The 7,500-nt window shown below is 34.3% G+C and overlaps 1 protein-coding gene across 1 annotated transcript in view; it reads right to left on the reverse strand.

Annotated features, from left to right (window-relative positions):
* Positions 1-7,500, reverse strand: part of LOC137651491 (serine-rich adhesin for platelets-like) — a gene marked incomplete at its 5' end in the record, with an annotated part of 396,053 nt that overhangs the window by 127,704 nt on the left and 260,849 nt on the right. The window lies entirely within an intron of this gene.

Consider the following 7,500-nt stretch of genomic DNA (forward strand, 5'->3'; position numbering starts at 1 on the left):
TTTCAGTCTTCTCCATAAGAAGTGTCTTTATGACCAAAGACTTTCATATCCGACTCTCCTTTGATTATGTGCTCTTTTTCTTATACGCTCACTTATTTCATGACCTAATCATTATTTCTCGCTTACATGACAATCTCGTTATCATAGGATTTCCTTATAAATTCTTTTCTCCCTAACCAATTTAATTTCCATATCTTCAACTTTCCTTCTATCTTATATAATCATTATTATTATTATTCCTAGCAAAGTTTAAACATTAGTTGAAAAAGTAGGATGCTATACGACCAAGTGCTCCAACAGGAAAAAATAACCCAGTGAGGAAAGGAAACAAGTGAACAGAGGAGTACCTGAAAACTATCCCAAGACATTATCACCTTTCTGCATCATATTTTTTTCCAACACAATACTATATACATATAATGTATTGAGAAAACATATCTTCCTTTTATGGTCACACCAAAGGTAAAAAATACACATATTTTAGATCTTAGTTACACTATACCTCTATAATTCTAATTATCAGGCCTTCTCCATCATAATGCTCAATACTACACAGTATTCTCTAGAAGTTTTATTCCAGTTATTACCAAGTTGTGGACTGATCTTCCTAATCGGGCAGTTGAATAGGTAGAACTTCAAAACTTCAAACTTTCAGCTAAAGTTTTTATGTTGAACAGGCGGACATAAGTCTCTTTTTATAGTTTATATATATGAAAGACCAGTTTTAATGTTGTTACTGTTCTTGAAATATTTAATTTCAATTTCTATTACCTTTCATATAGTTTTATTATTTCCTCACTGGGTTATTTTTTCCCGTTGGGACCCTGGGCCTATAGCATCCTGCTTTTCCAAATTGACGTTATAGCTTAGCTAGTAATAATAACTTATATAGCCACTACTACCATGAAAGGTATTTCATATATATCTTTTACGATTGTCTTATTCTTAAAAGATATACAAAACCTGCGACTGCAATTTCTTTTGCTTTTTGTTCACCTTGCACCGGATATTGCATATTAAACGAGAAGACAGACCGGTTCTCTGGTAATCGTCCGGCCGACATCTTGGTGATGTCTCCTTGGAGACAAATTATATGAGACAAGATATTCACCGTCACATTGGATACCCACCTACGACTCCAGATTACATGTCCTTGTTGCCTAGGTTATGTTACAGAGCTAAATTTATATTTAATTAATCATATATATATACATATATATACACTCAAATAAACACATGTGTATTATATATATATATATATATTTTTTATATATATATATATATATATATATATATATATATATATATATATATATGCGTGTGTGTACTGTATATATAATACATATACATAAGTAATTTATATAAATTTATATTATTACGCATACATATATTTACACATATGTCTAAATTATGCATGTAATATATATATATATATATATATATTATATATATATATATATATATATATTAAATATACTATATATATATATTAAATATACTATATATATGTATATATATTAAATATACTATACATATGTATATATATTGAATATACTATATAAATGTGTGTAAATAGATTATATATATATATTAGATAAAATATACACAATATACATGTATGAGAGAGAGAGAGAGAGAGAGAGAGAGAGAGAGAGAGAGAGAGAGAGAGAGAGAGAGAGAGAGAGATTCGTACATTATAATAGGAAAATAAATTACAAATGTGTGGGGTCTCCAATATAATGTGAGAGAGAGAGAGAGAGAGAGAGAGAGAGAGAGAGATTTGTAAATTATTGCATAATAAATTATGTGAGAGGTCCCCAATATAATGAGAGAGAGAGAGAGAGAGAGAGAGAGAGAGAGAGAGAGAGAGAGAGAGAGAGAGAGAAGAGAGAGAGAGAGAGAGAGAGAGAGAGAGAGAGAGAGAGAGAGAGAGAGCAAAATCAGTCTATGAAGCTGAGGACCTATTAAAGTTTTAAGTCGCATTGCCCGAAGGCAGCCGCTGGCTGCTCGCTTCTCCCCAGATGACGTCAAACCAACCCAAACATTCCTGATTGGTAAATGAATCCAGTAATGATGACGCAACACTTTTTTATTTTTCATCGTGTTTACGTACCTAAATAAAATTCCTTACTTGCTTTAATAATTAATTTGTGCATTCATTTTTTTTTCCATGAGGAAAAAAGGTAGGTCTGGGAATTTTCTGGTATGGAATGGGGTGGTAGGCTATGTTGTGTGAGGAGGTAGGGGGTGAGAGGTAGTAGGGGTGGGGGAGAGGGGTTGAGGGGTAGAGAAGAAATGGGGGGAGGGGTTTTGCAACCGTCGTCCTTACTCCTCACTTCACAAAGGGCGTCATTTTCTTCCCTAGCGAATTCTGCTCCACGTTCCGAAGGGAACTTCGTAGCCGCCGAAGCCATGCCCTTTAGTCTTGCTTCGGCCGAGTGGTAAAACCCGAAGACTGCGCTGCTCCTGTGCCAGATCGTCTGCGTCCCACGCACTCGGCTGTAGGTGCAGTATCATGTTTTTCGTGGCAGATATTTATTTCCCTAGACGTTGGTTGCTACAATTTTCTGATGGACTTCCGTAGCCAAGGAGAGAGTCTTTTGCAATATGGATGACTCCATTAATTAAGTCCTGGATCATCCATTTCCAAGCTTTCACCTGAAAGATGCTATTTCTCGACGTTTTCTTGTAAATTATAAACACTATGTACCCCGCTCTCTCTCTCTCTCTCTCTCTCTCTCTCTCTCTCTCTCATCTCTCTCTCTCTCTCTCTCCTCTCATCTCTCTCTCTCTCTCTATATATATATATATATATGAAAATTCTCTCCACTGAAAAGTGTATACAGTACGTTAATAAATTATTTTTCTTTTTATCAATTTACGATGATCACTACTATGCAATTTCTCATTATCAACTTCTACTCTATATATGGTTTCATTACGTGAAATAAATTATTTTTTCCTCGAATGTTCATTTCAGAAGATTCAGAAGTTTGATTATGAGAGAGAGAGAGAGAAGAGAGAGAGAGAGAGAGAGAGAGAGAGAGAGAGAGAGAGAGAGAGAGAGAATCAGCGATATTCACTCCCCACACATTTGATATCTGAATAGGGTTGCTGTGAATGTCGAATTTAACTATTTTTAAATCAACAACAACAAATGCAGCTATTTCTAGTCCACTGCAGGACACAGGGTTCAGACATGTCCTTATTAAGCCTGGGGTTTGGCCAGTTAACATCACCACGTTGGCCACTAGGGATTGGTAATAGTGGGAGACTTATGTTTGAACGCTCACACCAAACCAACCTAGTATAGGTGGCCCTGACTAGTACAGCTTTGCTGATCATGGTGATGCACACAACCTCTTACCACGTTAAGGTATCCTCACTTAGAAAGGGAAACTTTAATAAGGAAGAACCAAATTAAGACAAAAGTAGCATATACTAAATTTATAACTAAAGGGACACTTATTTCTCGACCTTGAAATGTATTAATTGGCGTGGATTTTCATACATTCAAATATGAACCAAGTTTGACGTCTCTGTGACAACAATGCCCAAACTTATGGCTGATTACGTCAATTGGGCATTTAGCTTGACCGTCACCTTGACCTTTCAAAATTTAATAATTTCCACCTTACACATAACAGTTAATCCCTGCACGTTTCATTACAGTACAATTAAAATTTTGGTCACGAATCTTCACAAACAACACAAATTACAAACACCCCAAACGGCCAGAAACATAACCTCCTTCCGACTTCGTTGGCGGGGGTAACTGATACCAAAGCTTTGTGATTCGCTCCTTTCCTCTCTGTATTCTTCCAAGTTTCTCCACTTATTTCCTTCAACCACTATTTCTATTTTTCCTTCGAGAATGATTTTCGTTTCACTGGTCAAGAATGAAAGAAACGGGAGGAATATTCGTTATATCTATAACCGAATATCCCGTGATGACTTTCCTCTTTGAAAGCGTATTACATAAGAGTATTTCTCAACATTACCATTTAGTCCCATTAAAGGTAATTTCCGGAAACTTTAAAAAGCCGATTATTAAACTTTTTGTCCTTCAAAGTCTCGAGCACGGTCTAGACTTTTAGACTCCAGCCCTTAGTCGGTGGTACATCGTTATTAAAAAATAGGAGAAAACTTTACGTAATCCCACTCGTGTTATTTTTCATTCCGTTATAGCCTTTATATAATCAAAAGGCTTATGTAATATTTTACAAATAAAGGAAACAAAAAATGTATTAAATTCCTGGTAGTCTGGTCTGGTCTTGTAAGTGTGAATATATATATATATATATATATATATATATATATATATAAATATATATATATATATATATATATATATATATATATATATATATAGACTAGAGTATTATCTTGCTTCTTCTTGAGACCATGCAGACTCATGAACACTTCTCTGTTCTTAAAAATTCTATATAAAAAAGTTTCGCCTATGGTCTCGTACATTACTTAGACTATACAGTCTCGTAAACAGTCTTAGCCTGTTCTAAGCGAAACTATTTCAGACCCGAGCCAATGAGAGAAAATTATCAGCGCTGGAAATTCTCTGTTGATTCCATCGTAGTTCTCATTTTGAACTTCAACATTTTCAAACAACTGCTGACACCAAAATTTCAAGAACCAGATTTCTGCCCATTCATTTCCAAAGAGACTGGGTCTAAAGTATTTTCCCTCTCCCATAATTTGTCTAAACTAGAGTTTCACCGTCGTCCTTTGTCGAAATTATGCTTTTGTTCCTATGACAGGTTTTCGCAATATTGCCATCTCCAAAAGTGTAATACTGAGAGTAGGACTATTCGTGTGATGTACGTTAACCTCTTTTGAATGACAAATATATAAACTTTGATAGGTTGATTAACCTTTTTTGTAAACTGAGAAAACCTTTGACCTTGAAAACCATAGCATAATGAAAACCAGAAAAACATTGACCTTAGAAACCAAAGCTTTATGAAAACCAGAAAAAAAACATCGAACTTGAAAATAATAGCTTGATGAAAACCAGAAAAAACATCAATCTTAGAAACCAAAGCTTTATGAAAACCAGAAAAAACATCAATCTTAGAAACCAAACCTTTATGAAAACCAGAAAAAATATCGACCTTAGAAATAAAAGCTTGATGAAAACCAGAAAAAACATCAATCTTAGAAACCAAAGCTTAATGAATACCAGAAAAATATCGGCCTTAAAAACCAAAACTTAACAAAAACCAGAAAAAACCTTGATCTTAGAAACCAAAGCTTAACGAAAAAAAAAAAAACATTGACCTTAGGATCCAAAGCTTAACAAAAACCAGAAATACGTCGGCCTTAGTAACCAAAGCTTAACTAAAATCAGAAAAACACTGACCATAGAAACCAAAGCTTAACGAAAACCAGAAAAACATCGGCCTCAGAAACCAAAGCTTAACGGATTTCAGAAAAACATCGGCCTAAGCAACCAAAGCTTATCTAAACCAGAAAAAACATTGACCATAGAAACCAAAGCTTAACGAAAACCAGAAAAACATCGGCCTTAGAAACCAAAGCTTAACGAATTCCAAAAAAAAAAAAAACATCGACCTTAAAAACCAAAGTTTAATCAATACATCGACCTTTATAATCAAATCTCAATGAAAACCAGAAAAAAACATTGATCTTAACAACCAAAAGTTAACGAAAACCAGAAAAAACCATCGACCTTAAAACCAAAGCTTTAATCTAAGCTTAATTGCTGATGTCAGAACTTAACCTTGAACAAAGGCGACACTGATCTATATCAAAGTATCAAGTTCAACCTCCCATTAAAGGCAGCATTTACCCTTTTTTCTCCAATTGACATTTGACCTTCACCCTGAGCCTACACGTTGGAGATATTTCCTTTAACCAATCTATCCTAAAACAGAAAATTCAGCTTACAGTATACAGGAGAAATGACGTCACTGGCCCTTATTCTGGGGGTAGGAAGGACCAAAGTATGGGTAGGACTACGGTCTAGACTTCACTTTCGTAACTGTATGGGACAGCGCACTCAACACTTTTCATTCAATTACAATTTTTTCCTTTCATTAAAATTCCTTTTCTAGGTACGCAATGTCTGATAGGTCAGACAGTCTGTGTAGTATTCCTGGATAGAAGAAAACAATAGATAGAAAAGAAGAGAAAAAGGTGGTCTCTTGAGGAAGGGAAGGTTATCAGACTAAAAGTAGGTTAGCAGACATAACGGACTATTATTATTTGTAAACTAAAAAACATCAAATATAATCTTATTTGCTTCAACATTATATTACAAAGTTATTTAATATCATATTTAATATTAAAACATTAAACTCTAAAATCTAAATAAAAATTCTAATCTAGAATTTGGATCAAGCATGAAACCTATATCAATTATTAACAAATTCCAATAACTCACAATATTTATGAGGGATAATAAATTATTCTGCGAAGATTTATAACACAACAATATACTGTAACCAAGACAAAAGAATCACATCACGCACGCCATTTAATAATAAAAGAAAAAAAAATGCCTAGGGCACAATTCTTTCTCTTCCTTTCGTTTTTTGACATCTTTATAGTTTATGTATGAAATATTTATTTTAATGTTACTGTTCTTAACACGTTTTATTTAGATTGTATAGTGCTTCTTTTGTAGTTATTTCCTTATTTGCTTTCCTCACTGGGCTAATTTTCCCTGTTGGAGCTCTTTGGCTTATAGCATCCACTTTTTCCAACTAGGGTTGTACCTTAGCTAATAATAATAATAATAATAATAATAATAATAATAATGGTCAGTATCATGTGTCCAAAATAATAAAAATTGCAAATTCAATCATTTTCCAGTCCCATTAAATTTCTCTTGTCCTTCCACATTTTTCTGCCCCCGAAAATTCATGGACCTTAAAGATTGTTTTTTTTTTTCTATTACTGAGTGGTGAAAGGGTTTACGGACATCGCCATTATCAGCAAATCTGTACTAGTTATGACCACTCATACAGGGTTGGTTTGCTGTTAGCGGCCAGACTAAAGACTCCCTCCATCACCTTCCGCAGTGGCCAGCGTTGTGATGAAAACTGTCCAAACCTCAGACATGAATAAGGACAGGGTTGAGGGACTTTTCCTACAAAAAACGGCTGCACTTATTGTTGTTATTGTAGAGATCCAAAGGGCAAGACAGCATAAAACATTATTAGGTTCCCATGGAGATAATTGATTTTACCGTCTAGGCCTAGAGAGCGAGAAACGAGACTTTAAAATTGTTATGTTACAATGGGAATACAGAATGAAGTGGCGAATTCTACATTCTGGTATGTTTAAGGAAAGCAACAACGTTAAAATAAATGTGTCACAAATAAACCATGAAGGGAAACTCATTTCAGCCTGTTCAACATAGAAACATTCGCTGTAAGTTTGACCTGAATGAATAAATAATTACACCTATGTTATTTTGCAAATAAAATGGAGGTGAACATGCATAATATGCATGAACAT

Source organism: Palaemon carinicauda, chromosome 13 (genome assembly GCF_036898095.1).
Source record: "Palaemon carinicauda isolate YSFRI2023 chromosome 13, ASM3689809v2, whole genome shotgun sequence".
Taxonomy (NCBI): Eukaryota; Metazoa; Arthropoda; class Malacostraca; order Decapoda; family Palaemonidae; genus Palaemon; species Palaemon carinicauda.